Source organism: Pseudophryne corroboree, chromosome 2, assembly GCF_028390025.1.
Source record: "Pseudophryne corroboree isolate aPseCor3 chromosome 2, aPseCor3.hap2, whole genome shotgun sequence".
NCBI lineage: Eukaryota > Metazoa > Chordata > Amphibia > Anura > Myobatrachidae > Pseudophryne > Pseudophryne corroboree.
Window position 1 is genome coordinate 757,658,933 of NC_086445.1, and position 23,526 is coordinate 757,682,458.

Genomic DNA, 23,526 nt, shown 5'->3' on the forward strand with positions numbered 1-23,526 from the left:
CTCATTGCGCATCTTTTTTTCTTTGCGTCATGTGCTGTTTGGGGGATGTTTTTTGGAAGGGCCATCCTGCGTGACACTGCAGTGCCACTCCTAGATGGGCCAGGTGTTTGTGTCGGCCACTTGGGTCGCTGAGCTTAGTCATCCAGCGACCTCGGTGCAAATTTTAGGACTAAAAATAATATTGTGAGGTGTGAGGTGTTCAGAATAGACTGAAAATGAGTGGAAATTATGGTTATTGAGGTTAATAATACTTTGGGATCAAAATGACGCCCAAATTCTATGATTTAAGCTGTTTTTTAGGGTTTTTTGAAAAAAACACCCGAATCCAAAACACACCCGAATCCGACAAAAAAAATTCGGTGAGGTTTTGCCAAAACGCGTTCGAACCCAAAACACGGCCGCGGAACCGAACCCAAAACCAAAACACAAAACCCGAAAAATTTCTGGTGCTCATCACTACTGTGTATAAGTACAGGTTTCCGGAGTAATCTCCCAAATAGTTCAGAAAGCCACCAGATGCTTAATGCATTTTGAATTTTTGTCCTTCATCAAGGACAAAGATCAGGATCTGTGCTGATTCCGGACGTTTCTCACTAGGGAAGCCAGGGTTGAGACTCTGGAGCCTCCATCTTTAAACCATCTACTGTACATGGTCCTAAGTCACAAAAATCTGGTAAAGCCTCCATTTCCTACCAATTTTAGTGACCAAAAATTCAATATTATGAATTATTACCAGTTATTTATATAGCGCACACATATTCCACAGCACTTTACAGAGAATATTGCCCATTCACATCAGTCCCTGCCCCAGTGGAGCTTACACTCTATATTCCCTATCACATGTACACGCACACACATTCATGCAAGGGTTCATTTTTGTTGGAAGCCAATTAACCTAGCAGTATATTTTTGGATTGTGGGAGGAAATCGGAGTACCCGGAGGAAACCCACGCAAGTACGGGGAGAATATACAAACTCCACACAGTTAGGGCCATAGTGGGAATTGAACCCATGACCTCAGTGCTGTGAGGCAGTAATGCTAACCACTAACCATTACACCATCCGTACTGCCCATGTTTGAAGATGATTTTTAGTTTAATGTGAAAATAAATATTTGAAACATTTTATACTATTCTGGATATTCTTCCATTTTTCCACAAGTACCGCAATTCTCTTTACATATGTGATTCAACAGCATGGGATGAAGTTCACGTCTGAATAATAGGAAAGGCACTGTTTTCTTTTTTATCACTTGGGTGTTGAACAACCTTTATGCACTCCCCTCTGACTACCTATTCCATATACAGGATAGCACCTGGATATTGTCATAATGCTTACTGCACCTCCTAATATTTGTTAGTGTAAGATAGGCTGATTTGAAATTTGTATCTCTGCAGTTCAACTATTAATTTTCTTGGCTTCTCTTAAACCCTTGTCAGGAATCCTTGGTTTATAACAGTGTGTTATTTTATGTCCTTTTTTCTTCTGATTCTTGCAAGGCCATGCCTCAAATTTAATTTTCTAAATCAATCAATTATTCCTGTACTTGCCTTTCACTACATACTCCACTTTCATTTCCCTGTACTGCCCTCGAGCCTCAAATCTAGTTTTTGATTAATGAAAACATTCTTTCTATGCTGTTATATAGTTTATATAACTGCAATCCTTTATGTCATTACTGTGTTGTAATGTTTCATAGATATGCTACTGTCATGTGTTTCTGCCAAAACTAAACTAAAATGATGAATTTAAACCAAAACTAAAACACGGGGGTGCGCACATCTCTAGTTCTTACAGTATTTTTTGTCCTGAATTCAAATATGTTTGAGATTTTCCACTTACATTTCTGATACAGAAACTTTTCTAAAAGCATTATCAATGCTGCAAATTCTGCTTGATATTTAAAAGTTAATAATATATTACATTTTCTATCCCATGATTATTCTAAATGAGGAAAATAAGCATCGTTCAACAGAAAAAACTACGCCTGATAGGAAAGATCCAATTGCTTATTTGAATTCAGCCTATAAATGTAAACTCGTAATACCAATCATGGGGCAAATTTGCTGTTGACCAGTGTTGTCAATGTAAATGTATCAAAAATCATTTATATACTGTATGTCATCTACAGTATATATGGTAACTGATATAATTTAACAAGTAAGATCTTAATAAATGTTTAGACAATAAACTATTAAACAATTAACCTATGGGGTTGTTTCCAAGTGCATATCTCTGCTGGCTAAAGAGGAGGGAGCCCAGACGGAGACTGCACACAGACCCTCTCCTCTCTTGTGGGCAGCACAATAGTTTCTGAGCACTAGGGTTACTAAGATATCCTAGTTATGTACCAGAAACTACAGTGCATGTGCAGGACTCTGGGAAAATGGCACAGCAGCCATTTTCTAGTCACATTTCTTCTGTGCATGTGCGAAACATTGGGAAAAGGGCCGCCTTGCTATTTTCCTGGTGACTTATACAAAGCTACTCCTGCTGATGCAGGCCTCTGAAGAGGTAAGTATTCAAGAAATGGGTGCAGGGTTTGAGGTGTGGGCCACGCTGGAGCCAGGGGCCTGTGTGCACCGCATACCTTGTACCCATTATAGATACATCACTCTTCTTACTTGGAGTATGGGAGGAAATCAGAAAATAGATGCATGATTATTCACAATATGGCCATCACATACAAATTCAAAAGGTGTATATTGCTATGCAGTGAAATTAAATTTAGTAGAAAAACTACACTAGGACTTTAAGAAGGGTACACCAATTTGACCAAGCATAATTAATCAAAGGACTACCACAGTTAAGGGTAATCATAAAAATGTGTTTCTCCTATCAGAGTATTACATCCTCAATTGTGAGTGATAAAAAAACTAATTTTTAACATAGCGTAGCTAGCCCAGGGGTTCCCAAATGTGTGTGTGTGGGGGGGGGGGATTCCGATCTGATCGTAGATGTGCTAAATTTAGAAGTGACCAGCCATTGTAGGTGCAACCTAGCATAGTATATAAAGAAAAAGAGCTCTACTTCGCTGCCCACTTCAAGCTGTTGTGTATGTGCCTGGGTTATACCAGGAGGGAACAGTAGTATATGCACCTGGATTACACCGGAGAGAGCAGTAGTATATGCGCCTGGATTACACCGGGAGAGAGCAGTAGTATATGCGCCTGGGTTACACCAGGAGAGAGCAGTAGTATATGCGCCTTGGTTACACCATGAGAGAGCAGTAGTATATGTGCCTGGGTTACACCATGAGAGAGCAGTAGTATACGCACCTGGATTACACCGGGAGAGAACAGTAGTTTATGTGCCTGGAATACACTGGGAGACAAAAGTAGTATATGTGCCTGGGTTATACTGGGAGAGAGCAATAGTACATGTGACTGGGTCACACCAGGAGAGAATAGCAGTATATGTGCCTGGGTTGCACCGGGAGAGAGAAGTAGTATACGCACCTGGTTTACATTGGGAGAGAGCAGTAGTATATGTGCCTAGGTTATACCGGGAGAGAACAGTAGTATATGTGCCTGGATTAGACAGGGAGAGAGCAGTAGTATATGTGCATGTTTTACACCGTGAGAGAGCAGTAGTATACGCACCTGGATTACACCAGGAGAGAACAGTAGTATATGTGCCTGGATTACACTGGGATAGAACAGTAGTATATGTGCCTGGGTTACAGCGGGAGAGAGCAGTAGTATATGTGCCTGGGCATGTTTTTATTTATGCACAGCTTCCATTTTATAACAAAATCTAAACATGATAATCATATTTACAATTATATACATAATAATTAAATAGAGATCATTACATCATGGTATTTACTGTTTACATAACTTAAATTTGTTTTCCATCACTTTATCATACTTTCAGTTTAAACATTTCACTTGATTCACAACATTTCTTTGAATCTATTTTAGGGTAACCCCCCCAACATTCCCCACTTAGCTGATTCAACATTTAACACACATTTGTCCATCTATCATAAACCCTCCACCTCCATACACTCCCACATTTATCCACAATCCTACCTACATTCATACTATTTACCTTTCATACATACTGGACTACCAACAAATAATTATAACTAGAGTAACATATCTGCATATTTTAAGGTGTATGCAAACCCCTTCTTTTAAAAAAAATGAAACAACAAAATCTAATCAGCTGAGAAAAAGTGACCAGGACAGAAAAGAACCTGAGACTGAAAAGAGGAAATCTTCCACCACTCACTAAGGGGGTTTCAACTGGCGCCACAATCTGGACCAGCTGACAATGTCCAATGTCCTCTTCTCCAGATCCATCATCCAACTCACCTCGTGAAGAATACAACCTACCACCTCTTCACAGGGAGGGACTTTTTCTCTCAAATTAACCAGACACCGTGCCTGCCATGTGTGGAACCTAACCGCTAAACTGACTAGAAAAACTGTGCCTAAATCAAAGTCCCCATACCCTTTGAATACCCAGTAAACCCATTCAGGGTAACTGAGCCCCCAAAAGGCAAGGAAAGCCTATGGCACCCGACACTGGGGGTCATTCCGAGTTGTTCGCTTGTTAGATTTTTTTCGCAACGGAGCGATTAGTCGCAAACTGCTGATAATGTCGATATTATCTTAAACCATAAAGCTATACCTTTAAACACACTTTTACCATGGAGCCGCTGCGGCCGCTAGACTTAATATGCACTCTACGTACTTTGTACGCTATTTGCGTACAGAGTCCCATACCTTGTACGGACTTAGCGTACAAACGCCGCACTGGGGGTACAAAGTACACACAGCGCGCACACACCCAGATATATACTTAAAACCTCAGTAGTAATGCAATGCAATGATATTACACCTTAAACCTTATGCAGCAAAGCACTACAATGATATTACACCTTAAACCTTATGCAGCGCTGATGGTACAAAGTACCCGCAGCGCGTACACACCGTATTAATACACTTTAAAACCTTTTACAGTTAGGTAATGTAATACACTTTAAACCCTAGCAGGGAAAAGAGGACACAACACCGATTTGTAGTTAAACACTGGGCTCCAACACCTCAGCGTATATATCTGGAAGGGGATAACAATACCATTTATACACTACAATATAACAGAGTAAATGGCTACAGTCAATGTACATACGTGAGAATATTCGCTTGCGCAACCCGGCCCGGTCCTCTGCTATCAGGTTGATTGCGTTGAGAGTCTTGTTGTCAGGCCAGGCTGCAGCAGGCTTTTTATACAGTAGATCAAAACATAATACAATAGACACTGTGTGCTCTTCTTCCATTGGTTCGGGGGTGGGACATATCCTGTGCACCGGGGACCATTGGTCTGCTCAAGAAGTGGGCGATGGCTAGGACTTGAGATGTGGTTTCTGTTGTTTGCATCTGAGTTCCCGCCCCATGACCAGTTAAACCCATCACATTAATCATACATAAATCTGGTATTATTAATAACTTAATGTGGTAATATATAATAATGTTCTTATTCCCACCAGATAAATGTTTACGTGACTCTGAACAATATGATCCGACACATGATATGATTATCTATTTCAAATCTCAAGATACACATATATCCATATATATATATATATATATATATATATATATATATATATATGTGTGTGTGTATATATATATATATATATATATATATATATACATACACACACACACATATATATATATATACACACACATACATCTCCATGAGGTTAGACTCTGAATGTTAATATCTTAGATTTCTAAATGTCTGGTTTTGTGTTTTGGTTAGCTATTGTTAATTGATTTTCTAACAGCTTTGGTTCCTGGGTATTGTCTCTTTGTTTGTTTTTGTCTTCAGGTGAGACAATGACAATCCAGTACCCATTGTTATTAATTGAAACTCGGCTATCCTCGTAAAAAATGTGTTTGCCTTCTTCATAGAATTTCAAAGCTTAGTGTAAATAAGGCCATTGTATTTTAGTCTCTGGGAGTTTTAATTTATGTGTGACTGATCTTCATGCTATTTAGAAGAAAAAGCAGACAGTGTGGGATTTATACAATATATATATATTAGATTTATGATATGTCTTTGTGGTTTTTCCATGAGAGTACAAACTCCACTGTAATTACTCATACCACGCTCAAACCACGCAGGACCGCGGGAGCGACCATACACAATTTGCGAATATGTGCATGCACAGCTGAACACGCACGCACATGGAGGCCACCTATGTGGTTTTTGTATGTAATGTGTTTTGTAATATTTTCTGACTTCGACACTGCGCATGCGCAATGTTCGCAGTGCGCCTGCGCCAAGTAAATTAGCACAAAATTTTGGTATTTTACTCACGGCCTAACGAGGATTTTTCATCGTTCTGGTGATCGTAGTTTGATTGACAGGAAGTGGGTGTTTCTGGGCGGAAACTGGCCGTTTTCTGGGAGTGTGTGAAAAAATGCTGGCGTTTCTGGGAAAAACGCGGGAGTGTCTGCAGAAACGGGGGAGTGTCTGGGCGAACGCTGGGTGTGTTTGTGACATCAAACCAGGAACGAAACTGACTGAACTGATCGCAGTGTAGGAGTAAGTCTGGAGCTACTCAGAAACTGCAAAGAATTTTCTATTCGCAATTCTGCTAATCTTTCGTTCGCAATTCTGCTATGCTAAGATACACTCCCAGAGGGCGGCGGCTTAGCGTGTGCAATGCTGCTAAAAGCAGCTAGCGAGCGAACAACTTGGAATGAGGGCCACTGTTTTGTAAACCTTTATGTTAAAGGGATATCTACAGAAGAAGTGGTCCATGGTCTTCTCCTCCCCTTGACATTCCTCCCGTGGGCAAACACAATCACCGGCACTTCTAAATTTGATGTTTTCCCTAACTTAAAGCCTCCCTTGAAAAAGAACCAGGCAATATCCCTAAACTTCAGAGGTACTCTCTGGGAATTTACCAGATTCAAACCTTCTGTAAGAACATTACCTGGGCAGTCTTTCAGGGCCAACAGGACATAAAAATGGTAACAACAGACCCTCTTCCCCAACTCCTTTCTCGAGAGATCTCTTATATCACCCACCTCCAAGCCCCATCACCTGATAATCTTCTGACACTAGATCACATTGATCGGGAGGTAGCCTCTATGAGCCCGAAAAATTCTCAGTCTGTCATCCTGTAACCATACTCTAATAAATGGAGACACCCGTTCCCTAAAGCCATTTACCCACCAAGGGGGTGTCTCTAAGCAGAGCCCACCAACATTTAGCTTCAGAAAAGCTGTTACAAAGACTAGGGGGTTGACCATGTCCAAGCCCACTTTAGCCCTTGGTCTGTAAGTGATACCTCTGCACAATGTTCATTTTGTTCCCCCACAATAGCAGAAAAAAACAAGGAATTAATTCTAGCCCACAAATACTGAATCAAAAAACATACATAGCTGACATACAAAAACATGGGATCAGGTAAGTTTTACACAGGTTTATCCTTTTTCCTCAGAGAGAACTTCCATCCTGTCCAGCTCTTTACTTTATGGGTTGCACCATCCAGTTCCCTGACCCAATTTGTACTGGCGTAGTCACCATGATCAAATTTTATGCCCAAGATTTTTGTACTTTGACTGGCCCTGGGGAGGCTGTCCGGAAGATTAAACTTATTGCCTTCTTCCCACATCCAGAAAGCTTCACACTTGTCCTAATTGACTATGGAACCTGAAGCTCTTGAATATTTCATAATCAGTTGGTCTACATCATGTGCCTCTGCCACCGATGACAGGACTACCATGATGTCATCAGCATTGGCTACTACACTCAAAAGGAAACTCTGGGTTCAGCTGCACCCCTTCCAACATGCTGCCCTCAACCCTGACGAAAACCAAAGTCTACTGAAAATGCAGGCTCTACCCAACCGTTCATAACTGGGAAGCTCTCGTCTTTTTATACAAAACTTTCAGCCTTTCAAGTAAGGCCCACAGGTACTCATGATTGACCTGATCAAAAGCCTTAGACTGATCCAATACCAGCAGAAACTTATTCAACTTTACACCCCTGCACCTTTCAAGAGCCTTTCAGAAACCAAGGACAGCAATATAGGTACTGCGGCCCTTTACAGTACAGTGCTTGGAAGGTGAAAGTACAAGCACTGAAAATTCCTTTAGCCTGTTGAATTTTTTTTCCCCAGAATCTTTTTGTCCGTATTGAGAAAAGCGATGGGGCGCCAGTTCTCAATATGGACTTTGTCCTTACCTTTGGACAGCAAAATAAGAGCTGACTGTCTCATGGAAGGAAGGAGTTCACCCTCACCAAGGCTAGTATTATATACTTCCGTAAGACGAGGAGCCAAGATATCTGAGAATTCTTTATAGAAGTCAGCTGTTAAACTACAGTATATGGTCCTGAAGATTTTTTGGGAGTTAACCCAACAATTGCCTCTCTGATCTCCTCCACATCTATTTCGCTGTTCAAACAGTCAAAATAAGCATCTGGCTCCACAAGACCAGGTGTCTCCCTCAGAAATGCCTCCATTGTTTCTCTGTCAAGTGCCTTCCCAGACAAGAGTTCAGCGTAGTAGAACCTGATTACTTTTAGGATGCCTTCCCCACCCTTCTAAAGCACACCCTCTCCATCAACAAGCCCTCTTATCTCTTTAAGATCAATCCCCTTCTGTAACCCTGGTAGGGACCCGGGGAGTGTACTTTCCGTAATCCCTTTCCAAAATAAAAGAAGACAGATATACTGATATTCTCTCATCTGTGATTTCATTCGGGAGATTTCCCCACTATCCCTATGTTCAGAGGTCAGGAAATCTAATCTTCTTCTTAGAGTATAGTAGGTATTTTTTTTTACCAAGTTTCTTTTGACTACTAGCCTCCTGAAAAGACTTTGGGCTCTCTTTTTTTACTTCCTCCCATCACTCCGATGTACTCCAACCCACCTCCTCAGTGTCTCCTGCACCTGTAAAATCGCCCTGAAAGACTCTTACTTCCTCTTTCTTAAGAAGCTCAGTATTCAGATGCCACAGACCCCTTCCTTTCTGGAAGGATTTTGAGGCATTCAAAACAAAACTTAAGTACCCGTGATTGGAGAACTCTACAAACTTTACCTCTGAAGGTAAAGTGCTTGAGGACTCCTAAACAAAAAAACCTGTCTATCCTAGATCTGTGCTGACCACAAAAGTAAGTGTAACCCGTGAGGTCTGGTTGATGTTTAATGTGTATATCAACCAAACCTGCTTGATCAGCCATACTAACTAAAAAATTCTCATTATAGCCAGGCCTCTGTCCTCTGGAGCCTCCCCTGTATTTCGGCCTGACAGCGTTGAAATTGCCCCCAAAGATGACTTGCTGTGCCGTGAACAGAAAGGGTTTAATTATTTCAAAAAGACATTTCCTATCCCAGCAAGACCGGGGGCCATACAGTAGATGTTGACAAGCCTAAGGTTATGTCCTCTTAAAGTGACATCCAAAATCATACACCTTCCCACTTGTGACTTAACAACCTTGCGCACGGTGACCATGTTGGTAAAAAGTACTGCTACCCCACCGTACGGCTCAGCAGAAAGGGACCACTCCCTTTTAGCTTTGTGGGCTAACAATCTGTTGATCCAGGTCTCTTGTAAGAACAAGATGTCCACGTCCTGTTTGTCAAAAAACTCAAAAGCCAGATACCGAGCACGTACGGATAACATGGAAGCCACATTCATTGTGGCACATCGAACAGGATGGGGATCCATGGTTCCAGATTGTTGAAATGGACTATGCACATACATAACTCTAGTTATCACCCCCACCACCAACACCACAGTCTATACATGCCACACCATTCACTTCCTCAATCACAACCACATCCACACCCGTACTAGCAACTTTAGGACCAGGGTCAGGGGGTTACCTTGCATCCAGTGACCCAGGGCCAGACTCATTATTTTGATTGATCTGACTCTCAGATTCACTCTGCCTCTTTCCTTATCACCATCACTTCCTCCTCAGCAGCAACCACCTCCACACCTACCTACTCCTCCTCCTCAAACAGTGGCTTCCCAAACTCCTCTTCCTCTCTTCCTTCCTCCAATTCAATCCGTATTGGATCCCACTCTAAACTTTCTGATGCAACATCCTATATGTTACTGCCTGCATTCCCTCCTCCATCCTTCTCTTCCCTACCATCTTGATTATTTCTTCTTTCCTTTCTTTTTTCTTTCTTCTCTGTCTTCTAGGTTTAAGTCTTGGTTCCCATTTTTCTAGACCCACTTTTTCCTCCTCTTCCTCATCTGTGAAGAATACCCCAAACCTATTTGAAAGAATCACCTCTTCCTCCACTTTCCTCTTTGTTGTTTTCACACCTTTTTTTCCACTTGAAACCAGGATTGGGGCTGGGATTGGGCCTGAGACTGAGTTTTTCTTCCTTCTGAGACTTTCTTTCCAATATCCCATACCATCTATTTCTCTTTGTTTACTTGAACTAATCCCACCCCTAGGAGTTATCTTTTCTGAGCTACTACTTTCTTCAAATTTCATGCAACCTCTGTTGTTATGACTTGCCATGGGGCAACGACAGTATGGATGTCTCATCTCCCCACACAGGTTACATTTCACCTTATTACATGATCTAGATGTATGTCCACTCTCCCCACACATCGAACATTTCACACCACCACAGTCACCACTGAGGTGGCCAGCCTCACCACACTTAAAACATGTTCTTGGTTGACCAGTATAAAATATCTGCACCCGGTCTCGACCTATGTATGCAACAGATGGAACATGGCACATACTGGTCTCCCCAGGATGCAGAAATACACTGGCCTACCAAGACCTCCACACACTCCCTTTGTGTGGTCCTTTTTCCTGATGTCTGATTGCAATTCACATTGCTTAACCAAAACCTGATATCTTCCTCAGGCATGGATTCATTGCGGACCAGGATGGTTACTTTTATATGTCATTTTGCTTCTCCACCTAATCCACCTCATAATTACAGTAACCATCCATGTCCTTGTTTACTGACAACTTTTTCAAAAAAAAATAAACAATGTTTCTTTATTATAAAATCTGACATCATACTCAACAGATTTTGTGGGCTGAATACAGGCATATAAATCTCAGTATGTAACCCCAAAAGAAAAAATGAACGTAAGAAAATCAGTCATAGGTGGGGGGGGGTTTATCATCGCCCACCCACTTAAACTGTACTAGGTTCTGTCTCACTCTGGCCACCACTACCACCACCAAATCTTGAATCCTTATTTCCAGAACTTTTCCCCATACCTGCCGCCTTCTGTGCATAAGGAATTCCTTCAGGGTAAGGCTTGCCCGCACTCCCTGCACCTTCTGTCACTGAAAAAATAGGATTTTAATTACCTGCCGGTAAATCCTTTTCTTGTAGTCTGCAGAGGATGCTGGGGTCCATTTTAGTACCATGGGGTATAGACGGTTCTGCATGAGCCTTCGGCACTTTAAGATTTTTCAACAATGTGAACTGGCTCCTCCCTCTATGCCCCTCCTCCAGACCTCAGTATAGGAACTGTGCCCGAGGAGACGGACATTCTCGAGAGAGGAATTACTATTAAAATTGTGGCGAGATTCACACCAGCTCACACCATACAGAAATAACATGTTGGCTAAAATGGCCAATAACATAACTCTTGCAAACCAGCATATATAATGCAACTGAAACAGCTGTCAACATCTGAACACATGTGCGCAAAAAGATAAATGTAATCAGCAGGAAAAAATGAGCACTGGGCAGACGCCCAGCATCCTCTACGGACTACGAGAAAAGGATTTACCGGCAGGTAATTAAAATCCTATTTACTCTTACGTCCTAGAGGATGCTGGGGTCCATTTTAGTACCATGGGGATGTACCAAAGCTCCCAGTATGGGCGGGAAAGTGCTACTGTTCCTGCAGAACTGACTGACCAAATTGAAGGTCGTCAGCATCCAAGGTGTCAAACTTATAACACTTAGCAAATGCATTTGCACCCGACCAAGTAGCAGCTCAGCAGATTTGCAAAGCCGAGACCCCCCGGGCAGCCGCCCAGAACTAACCCACTTTCCTTGTAGAGTGGGCTTTTACCAAAGTCGGTAACAGCAATCCTGCCATGGAATGAGCGTGCTGAATGGTACCCCTGATCCAGAGCGCAATAGTTTGCTTAGAAGCAGGACCCCCAATATTTTTGGGGTCATAGAGGACAAACAGATATTCTGTTTTCCTTATCCGAGCCGTTCTTAAAACATAAGTCCTCAACGCTCTGACGACATCCAAGGACTTTGAGACGGCTGAGGTGTCAGAACTTACTGGCACCACCACTGGTTGGTTGATATGAAAAGAAGACACAACCTTCGGAAGAAAGTGCTGACATGTTCTCAGTTCAACCCTATCTTCATGAAATATCAAATAAGGACTTTTGTGTGACAGAGCTCCTAACTCAGACACTCGTTTGCCTGAAGCCAAGGCCAATAGCATGACCACTTTCCAAGTGAGAAACTTTAACTCCACATCTTGCAGAGGCTCAAACCAGTCTGATTTAAGGAACTGCAACACCACATTAAGATCCCATGGCGCCGCAGGAGGCACAAAGGGAGATTGGATGCGCAGAACCCCCTATACGAACGTCTGGACCTCAGGAAGAGAAGCCAATTGTTTCTGAAAGAAAACTAACAAGGCTGAAATCTGAACCTTGATAGATCCTAATCTCAATCCAGCATCCACACCTGCCTGTAGAAATAGGAGAAGTCATCCTAATTGAAACTCCACCGCAGGAGACTTCTTGGATTCACACCAAGATACATATTTTCTCCAAATACTATGGTAATGTTTGGACGTTACCCCTTTCCTGGCCAGAATAAGTGTGGGAATGACTTCACTGGGAATACCCTTACGGTCTAGGATCTGGCGCTAAACAGCCATGCTGTCAAATGCAACCGCTGTAAGTCCTGATAAACTAATGGCCCCTGCTGAAGCAGGTCCTCGCGAAGAGGAAGAGCCCGAGGGTATTCCATTAATAACTCTTGAAGATCTGGATACCAAGCCCTCCTTGGCCAGTCTGGAGCAATGAATATTGCCCGAACTCCTGTTCTTCTGATGATCTTGAGAACTTATGAAATAAGTGGAAGTGGAGGGAACAGATACACCAACTGAAACACCCACCGGGTCACCAGTGCATCTATCGCTATTGCTTGTGGGTTTCTTGAACTGGAACAATATTTCTGATTCTTGTTGAGGCGTGATGCCATCATATCCACTTGAGGAACACCCCCAACAACTTGCCACTTCCACAAAGACTTCTGGGAGGAGGCCCCATTCTCCTGGATGGAGATCATGTCTGCTGAGGAAGTCTGCTTCCCAGTTGTCCACTCCCAGAATGAAAATTGCCGACAGAGCTTTTGCATGTCTTTCTGCCCAGAGGAGTATCTTTGTCACCTCTGCCATTGCCACTCTGCTTTTTGTTCCGCCTTGACGGTTTATGTAAGCTACTGTCGTTACATTGTCTGACTGGATCTGTATGGGACGACCTTGAAGAAGGTGTGCCGCTTGATGAAGACTGTTGTACACAGCTCTCAACTCCAGAATGTTTATGTTAAGGCGAGTTTCTTAACTTGACCATCTTCCTTGGAAGCTTTCGCCTTGCGTGACTGCTCCCCATCCTCGGAGACTTGCATCCAAGGTCACCAGGATCCAGGCCTGAATCCCGAACCTGCGTCCCTCCAGGAGGTGAGAAATTTGTAGCCACCACAGGAGCGAAATTCTGTCTTTCGCTGACAAGGTTATCCTTTGAAGCATGTGGAGATGCAACCATGACCACTTGTCCAGTAGGTCCCACTGGAAGACCCTGGCATGGAATCGGCCATATTGTTGCACCTCGTAAGGAGCTACCATTTTCCCCAACAGGCGAATGCACTGCTGAATTGAAACTGTTCTTGGTCTCAAACATTGTTTGACCATGCTCTGGATCTCCTGAGCCTTTTCCATCGGTAAAAATACTCTCTGTACCTCATTCACCATGATCATTCCAAAAAACGATAATCTAATTGTCAGTTCCATCTGGGATTTTGGAAAGTTGATGATCCAACTATGCTGTTGAATCACCTTCAGGGACAATGCTATGTTCTGGAGTAGCTTGTCCCTGGATCTCGCTTTTATGAGGAGATCATCCAAGAATTAGGCGGACTCCTTGTTTGCGAAGGAGAACTATCATCTCCGCCATCACCTTGGTGAATATTCTCGGAGCCGTGGAGACCCCGAACGGTAATGTCTGGAATTGGTAGTGGCAATCCTGAACCGCAAACCTCTGGTGTGCTTGATGTGGTGGGCAAATGGGGACATGCAAGTAAGCATCCTTGATGTCCACTGACACCAGAAATTCCTTTTCTTCCAACCTGGAAATCATTGCTCTCAAGGATTGCATTATGAATTTGAACCTTTTCAAATAAAGATTCAGAGATTTTAGGTTTAAAATTGGTCTGACCGAGCCATCCGGCTTCGGCACCACAAACAGGCTTGAATAAAAACCTTGGTTTCTTTGTTCGGCAGGAACCAAGGAAATTATTTTGTCTTGACATAATTTGTGTATTGCGTTCAGGACATTTGTGCCGTCCTGAGCTGCAACTGGCAAGGCTGATTTGAAAAATCGGCATGGGGGAAGGTCTTGAAATTCCCACCTGTAACCTTGGGATACTATCTGTAATATCCAAGGATCCAGGTATGAATGAAGCTAGACTTGGCTGAAAAATAATAGACGTGCCCCACCCGATTGCACTCCCGCAGAGGAGCCCCAGCGTCATACTGTGGCTTTTGCAGAAGTAGTTGCTGACTTCTGCTCTTGGGAGCCTGACGGTGTTGTAGATTTTCTACTTTTTCCTCTCCCTTTTCCTGTGACAAAAGGGGTACTCTTAACCTTTTTGTACCTGTTGGGCCGAAAGGACTGCATAGTATGAGAATTATATACTTTTTCAGCCAGTGTAGCTGCCGACGGCAGAAATGCTGACTTGCCAGATTAGTTTATATCATGGAATCTAGTTTCTCTCCAAAGAGGGTCTCACCATTGTAGGGGAGCGCCCCAATATTTATTTTGGATTCAGCGTCAGCGTTCCATTGGCGGATCCAAAGCGCCCTGCGAGGTGAAATCGCCATATTAGAGGCCCTTGTGCCCAGTAAGCCTACGTCCTACATAGCCTCAACCAAGTAACCTGCAGAATCTTTGATATGACCTAGAATTTGCAGCATATCATCTTTATCGACCGTGTCAATATTAACAATTAAATTGTCTGCCCACTTTTCCACTGCGTTATCTACCCACGCAGAAGCAATTGCGAGCCTGAGTAACGTACCCATAGCAACATAGATGGACCTTAAAGTTGTCTCTAATTTGCGGTCAGCAGGTTCTTTTAATGAAGCTGACCCTGGGGCAGGTAAAAATATTTTCTTTGACAACCTAGAGACTGAGGTGTCTATCATTGGGGGTGACTCCCACTTACACCTATCCTCTTCAGGGAAAGGGTATGCTATCCTTAGATGGAGGAAAAGTCACCACCTGTTTTTTTATTTAATTTAAAATAATCTTTTTCCTCAGGTGGAGGTGTTGTGTCAGGAAATTCCAAACCCTTTTATAGTGACTATCATACATTGAATGCTCTTAGCCAGTTTAGGATCTACCCCCCTCAAATCTCCTGTGTTGACTTCAGTGTCGAAATATGTGTTAGTGTCCCTTTGCATAATTTGGGTCAGAGACCTTTTCTGGGAACAGGAGGGGTCCCGAATGGGTGACGTGGAGGAATCAGCAAACAGAGCATCCTCCACAGACTGCCTCCATTGCTTTGTCTTTTGTTTAGACTCAGAGAATTCACATATTACTCTGCAGCTTTCTCACCCACACAGGCTCAGAACACTCTTGTGCCTCCAAAATGGATTCCTCTGTGGAAGAACTTTCTCTAAACATGTTACACACATGTACAGTCACACCTCTCACACACACAGGGAAGCTATTGGGGACAGATCTACCTAAAGTCTGTCAGAGTGACCCACAGGGTATTGCCAGTCCACACCATGCGCCCTATATGTATTACATACAATAAATACACAACCACAGCGCTTATTTATCCAATATGAAGATCGCAGACTTCAATAACTATGCGCTCCCCTCCCCTTCTATAACACCCCGATACTTGTATCAGCGATGTGTGAGGAGAAGCAGTGTTCAGAATCAGCGCTCCGGTGTCTCTGTGAGGAGAAAATGGTGCCAAAGTGTTACTAGCAATTCTGAGGAGAAGCCCCGCCCCCTGTAATGGCATGGTTCAGCCTCAGGAACACAATATTTATACTGGCAGAGATATGTACACCAGCGGATCCTATGTGTGTACTTTGTTGCCAGTGAGAGTAAGGATTTTATTTTTCATGTCCCTCAGAGCGCCGCCCCCCCCCCCCCCGCGCGCGCGCCCTGCACCCTGTGCTGAGAGACATGTTTGTGCGCAGTGCGCTGGTACCTTAATGCTGCCATGATGACAAGAGGGCCCCTCTCTGAAGGTCTCTGGTAAATACTCACCAGCCTTCTGGCTTCAGGCTCTGTTAGGGGGTGGCGGCAGTGCTGTGGAAGTGAGCAGAAGCCAGACAAGGGCTGTGTTCAGTACCCTTCAGGAGCTAATGGTGTCCTGTCAGCGGAAGCAGAGCCATTGAACTAATTGAGAATTTGGTTTCTACTTCTCCCCTAAGTCCCACGAAGCAGGGAAGCTGTTGCCAGCAGCTTTCCTGTAAAATAAAAAACTTAAAGTCTTTTTCCAGCAGAACTCTGTAGAGCTCCACTGGTGTGCATCCAGTCTCCTGGGCACATTTTCTAAACTGAGGTCTGGAGGAGGGGCATAGTGGGAGGAGCCAGTTCGCACTGTTGAAAAGTCTTAAAGTGCCGAAGGCTCCAGTGGAACCGTCTATACCCCATGGTACTAAAATGGACCCCAGCATCCTCTAGGACGTAAGAGAAAGAAACACGTGGCCCTAAATTGACATTTTGACTTTGCATTTTTTCTCCCACATTTTTATTCCTTCCTTCTGGGATGTCTTTAGAATACTTTTTCTTTACTTCTGATCCTAATTAACAACAATGCTTCCTTCACCATGGCAGGAGCTGGAATGTTCCCGTACATTGACTCTGCAACTGCTTTCTCACCAGGCCCTGCCCTCCGGTCCTCCCCGGCCCATCACCTATTACAGCATTTTCATTACTGCTCCCATCACCTGGCACCTTGGAAGCCACGGGTGATGACACCTGCACAGATCTTACCTTGCTTGGTGCGCCACCAGGGATTTCCGAGCTGCCATCCTCTCCCCTCACCTCTGCTCCCATCTCTATAGCAGCTGAAGAAGCTGCTTCCAGAACAACCACGGCCACTTCCTGGATCACAGGTACATCACTCTGGAGCTCATCAATAGCTAGGGATTCCTCCATCACCACACCCTCTTCCTTCTCCAGGTGAATCAACTCCTTTGCTGAAGGTGTAACCTGAATTCTATGAATTTCAGTTAACTCATTCCCTGCTGGTAAGGAAACTTTTGCCTTTACATTCTTTTAAGGATGTTATTCTTGCATTAATACTGCTCATGGTTGCTTGTATTTCATCCATTTCACCCTGGATCCTGACCCACTCAAAATTGACAATTATATTACATTTTCTCTTGCAAGCATAATACCAGGATTTAAGATTAGCTTCTGCCACTAATTCATCCAGTAATCATCCTCTGAAACAACATCATTGCCATCTGAGACCTTTGCATCTGAGATCCCTTCTGTTACACTAACATTAAGCTCTTCCTTGTCTGGAGGCTCAGCCACTGCGGCGATTGTACCATCCCCACCACTAATCTTACTGGCAGAGGTACCTTCCACAGGCTTAAAGTTACACAATCTTCCTGCAATCCTTGTTGCTTCACAGGGGCTACGGCAACAGTGCTGGTACTCCTTGTAATCCGTGGCTGACTGGCTTGATCTGCCATCCCTTCCCAATCCCGCAAACTCTACAGCTGGGGAAGGAGGTGGTGTGGGGGATGCCTGCCCCTTCTTCATACCTCTGGGACCTGATGGCAGCATCCCTAGGACTCGGCCTTCCACCTGCTGAAACTCCAACTTTCCCCCTGCTGAGAGCAGCAACTGTTGCCCAGGAATCCTGCAGTTGGGAGGTCACTCTCACTCTGCTACACTGCTAGTCTCTGGAGCTCAGGAGCTTCTGCACATATGTCTGCACACCAGGAGAGAGCAGTAGTATATGTGACTGGGTTACACCAGGAGAGGGGATGCAGTCGCTTTACCTCCAATCATAATCCCGACGGACTATATACCGACACCCATTGACCGATGGTCGAAATCCCGACAAGGTCTAAATACCGACACGGACTAAATACCGACATGTAAAATACCGACAAGGTCTAAATACCGACATGTAAAATGCCGACAGGTCGAAATACCGACACAAGTTTTTCATGATTTTTTTTATTAAAACCGACTTGTTCATACTTTACCGTCCCAGTGGACCTGGAGGGGGAATATAATAGTGTGCCGAGCGCAGCGAGGCACCGTGCCCGAAGCATGGCGAGCGCAGCGAGCCATGCGAGGGGACGCGGTACACTTTATATGGTGTCCATGTTGATTTATGTCGACATACACACACAAAAACATCAAAAAATGCATGTCGGTATTTCGACCTGTCGGCATTTTACATGTCGGTATTTAGACCTTGTCGGTATTTTACATGTCGGTATTTAGTCCGTGTCGGTATTTAGACCTTGTCGGTATTTCGACCATCGGTCAATGGGTGTCGGTATATAGACCGTCGGGATTATGATTGGCGGGATATCATACCGATCCCCAGGAGAGTACAGTAGTATATGCACCTGGGTTACACTGGGGAGAACAATAGTATACTGTATGTGCCTGGGTTAGACTGGGAGAGAGCAGCAGTTTACATGCATGGGTTTCACCAGGAGAGAACAGTAGTAAGTATATGCGCCTGGGTTACACCGGGAGAGAACAGTAGTATACGCGCCTGGGTTACACTGGGAGATAACAGTAGCATATACGCCTTGGTTACACCAGGAGAGAGCAGTAGTATAGGTGTCTGGGCATGTTTTTATTTATGCACAGCTTCCATTTTATAACTAAATATAAACATTATAATCATACAGTATTTACAATTATATACATAATAAATAGAGATCATTACATCATGATATTTACTGTTTACATAACTAAAATATGTTTTCCATCACTTTATTATACTTTCATTTTAAACATTTCCTTGATCCACATAATTTCTGTGAATCCATTTCAGGGAAACCCCCCAACATTCCCCACTTAGTTGACTCAACATTTAACACACATTTATTTATCTATCATAAACCCTCCACCTCCATATACTCCCACATTTATCCACAATCCTACCTTCATTCATACCTTTCACCCTCCATACATACTGGACTACCAACAAATAATTATAACTAGAGTAACATATCTGCATATTTTAAGGTGTATGCAAACCCCTTCTTTAAAAATAATGAATCAACAAAATCTAATCAGCTGAAAAATAGTGACCAGGACAGAAAAGAACCTGAGACTGAAAAGAGGAAATCTTCCACCACTCACTAAGGGGGTTTCAACTGGCGCCACAATCTGGACCAGCTGACAGTGTCCAATCTCTTCTTCTCCAGATCCATCATCCGACTCACCTCATAAGGAATACGACCCACTACCTCTTCACAGGGAAGGACTTTTCCTCTCAAATTAACCAGACACCGTGCCTGCCACGTGTGGAACCTAACCGCTAAGCTGACTAAAAAAAATTGTGCCTAAATCAAAGCCCCCATACCCTTTGAATGCCCCATAAACCCATTCCGGGTAACTGAGCCCTAAAAGGCAAGGGATGCCTATGGCACCCGACACTGTTTTGTAAACCTTTATGTTAAAGGGACATCCACAGAAGAAGTGGTCCATGGTCTCCTCCTCCCCTTGACATTCCTCCCGTGGGCAAACACGTTCATCGGCACTTCTAAATTTGATGTTTCCCCTAACATAAAGCCTCCCTTGAAAAGAGAACCAGGCAATATCCCTAAACTTCAGAGGTACCCTCTGGGAATTTACCAGATTCAATCCTTCTGTGAGAACATTACCTGGGCAGTCTTTCAGGGCTAATGGGACATAAAAGTGGGAACACAAGACCCTCTTCCCCAACTCCTTTCTCGAGAGATCTCTTATATCACTCACCTGCAGGCCCCATCGCCTGATCACTTTCAGACACTGGATCACATAGATCAGGAGGCAGCCTCTATGAGCCCGAAAAATTCTCAGTTTGCCATTTTGTAACCATACTCTAATAAAGGGAGACACCCATTCCCTAAAGCTATTTACCCACCAAGGGGGCGTCTCTAAGCAGAGACCACCAACATTTAGCTTTAAAAACGCTGTTACAAAGAAAACTACGGGGTTTACCATATCCAAGCCCCCTACTGCCCTCGGTCTGTTAGTGATACCTCTTTTCACAATGTTCATCTTGTTCCCCAACAAAACCAGAAAAAACAAGGAATTCATTCTAGTCCACAAAGACTGCGGCAAAAAACATACATAGCTGACATACAAAAACATTGGAGTCAGGTAAGTTTTACACAGGGCCACCCTTTCCCTCAGAGAGAACTTCCATCCTATCCAGCTCTTTACTTTACGGGTTGCACCATCCAGTTTCCCGACCCAATTTGTACTGGCATAGTCACCATGATCAAATTTGATGCCCAAGATTTTTATACATTGGCTGGCCCTGGGGAGGCTGTCCGGAAGAACAAAGTCGTTGCCTTCCTCCCCCATCCAGAAAGCTTCACACTTGTCCTGATTGATTATGGAACCTGAAGCACTTGAATATTCCATGATCAGTTGGTCTACATCACGTGCCTCTGCCACCGATGACAGGACTACTGTGACGTCATCAGCATAGGCTACTGCACTCAAAGGAAACTCTGGGTTCAGCTGCACACCTTCCAACATGCCGCCCTCAACCTTTCTTATAAAGGATCGATTGCAAACACGTACGAAAGAGGGCTCAGGGGACACCCCTGACAAACACCAGAGTCTACTGAAAATGCAGGCCCTACCCAACCATTCACAAGTGGGAAGCTCTCGGCCTTTTTATACAAAACTTTCAACCAATTTACCGCCCTTATAGGGAAACCATACTTTTTAAGTAAGGCCCACAGGTACTTATGATTGACCCGATCAAAAGCCTTAGACTGATCCAATGCCAGCAGAAACTTATTCAACTTTCCACCCCTGCACCTTTCAAGAGCCTCCCAGACAGCAGTAAAGGTACTGCGGCCCTTTACAGTACAGTGCTGGGAAGGCGAAAGTACAAGCTCTGAAAATTCCCTTAGCCTGTTGAAAAAGATTTTTGCCAGAATCTATCTGTCCGTATTGAGAAGAGCGATGGGGTGCCAGTTCTCAATATGGACCGGGTCCTTACCTTTGGACAGCAAAATAAGAGATGACTGTCTCATGGAAGGAGGGAGTTCACCCTCACCCAGGATAGTATTATATACTTCCGCAAGACGAGGAGCCAGGATATCTGAGAATTCTTTATAGAATTCAGCTGTAAAACTATCTGGTCCGGGAGATTTTTTGGGAGTTAACCCACCAATTTCCTCTCTGACCTCCTCCACACCTATTTCGCTGTTCAAACAGTCAAAAGAAGCATCTGGCTCCACAAGACCAGGTGTCTCCCTCAGAAATGCCTCCATCGTTTCTCTGTCAAGTGCCTTTGCAGACAAGAGTTCAGCGTAATAGGACCTGATGACTTTTAGGATGCCTTCCTCACCCATCTGAAGCACACCCTCTTCATCAACAAGCCCTCTTATCTCTTTAACATCAATCCCCCTTCTACAACTCTGGTAGGGATCCGGGGAGTGGTACTTTCCGTAATACCTCTCCAAAATCAAAGAAGATAGACGGCTATACTGATGTTCTCTCATCTGTGATTTCACCCGGGAGATTTCCCCACTATCCCCCTGTTCAGAGATCAGGAAATCTAATCTCCTTCTTAGAGTATAGTAGGTATTTTTTTTAACCAAGTTTCTTTTGACTACTATCCTCCTGAAAAGACTTTGGGCTCTCTTTTTTACTTCCTCCCACCTCTCCGATCTACTCCAACCAGCCTCCAACATTGACTCCTGCACCTGAAAAAACTCCCTGAAAGACTGTCTCACTTCCTCTTCCTTGAGAAGCTCAGTATTCAGACGCCACAGACCCCTTCCTTTCTGGAAGGATTGCGAGGCATTCAAAACAAAACTTAAGTACACATGATCGGAGAACTCTACAAACTTTACCTCTGAAGGTAAAGTGCTTGAGGACTCCTAAACAAAAAACCTGTCTATTCTAGATCTGCGCTGACCACAAAAGTAATTGTAACCCGTGAGGTCTGGTTGATGTTTAATGTGTACATCAACCATACCTGCCTGACTAGCCATACTAACTAAAAAAATCTCATCATAGCCCAGCCTCAGTCCTCTGGAGCCTCCCCTGTCTTTTGGCCTAATGATGGCGTTGAAATTGCCCCCAAAGTTGACTTGCTAAGCCGTGAAAAGAAAGGGTTTAATCATTTCAAAAAGATATTTCCTATCCCAGCGAGACTGGGGGCCATAGATATTGATAAGCCTAAGGTTATGTCCTCTTAAAGTGACATCCAAAATCATACACCTTCCCACTTGTAACTCAACAACCTTGCGCGCGGTTACCATGTCGGTAAAAAGTAGTGATGAGCGGGTTCGGTTTCTCAGAAACCGAACCCCCCCGAACTTCACCCTTTTTACACGGGTCCGAGCCATACTCGGATTCTCCCGTATGGCTCGGGTAACCCGAGCGCGCCCGAACGTCATCATCCCGCTGTCGGATTCTCGCGAGATTCGGATTCTATATAAGCAGCCGCGCATCGCCGCCATTTTCACTCGTGCATTGCAAATGTTAGGGAGAGGACGTGGCTGGCGTCCTCTCCGTTATTGTTGAATTTGATTGTGCATTATTGCTTAATTCATTGTGGGGAGGACTGGGGAGCAGCTGCATAATATAGGAGGAGTACAGTGCAGAGTTTTGCTGATCAGTGACCACCAGTTATACGTTCTCTGCCTGAAAAAAAAACGCTCCATATCTGTGCTCAGTGTGCTGCATATATATCTGTGCTCACACTGCTTAATTGTGGGGACTGGGGAGCAGCTGTATTATATAGCAGGAGTACAGTGCAGAGTTTTGCTGACAGTGACCACCAGTATACGTTGTCTGCCTGAAAAACACTCCATATCTGTGCTCAGTGTGCTGCTTTATTTTAATGTGGGGACTGGGTACCACCAGTATAATTAATATTATATAGGAGGAGTACAGTGCAGAGTTTTGCTGACAGTGACCACCATTATACGTTGTCTGCCTGAAAAACACTCCATATCTGTGCTCAGTGTGCTGCTTTGTTGTGGGGACTGGGGAGTCGGGACCACCAGTATAATATTATATAGGAGGAGTACAGTGCAGAGTTTTGCTGACACAGTGACCA

At 43.8% G+C, this 23,526-nt stretch overlaps 1 long non-coding RNA gene across 2 annotated transcripts in view; it reads left to right on the top strand.

Moving 5' to 3' along the window:
• Window positions 1-23,526, top strand: part of LOC135051187 (uncharacterized) — an 87,140-nt gene that overhangs the window by 8,555 nt on the left and 55,059 nt on the right. The window contains exon 1 of one of the 2 annotated variants that reach the window (XR_010242103.1): window positions 17,385-17,497. The exons of the other annotated variant lie outside the window; for it this stretch is intronic. This is a non-coding gene — a long non-coding RNA (uncharacterized LOC135051187). Of the gene's footprint in view, window positions 1-17,384; window positions 17,498-23,526 lie in introns of those variants that run through there. 2 annotated transcript variants of the gene reach the window in all.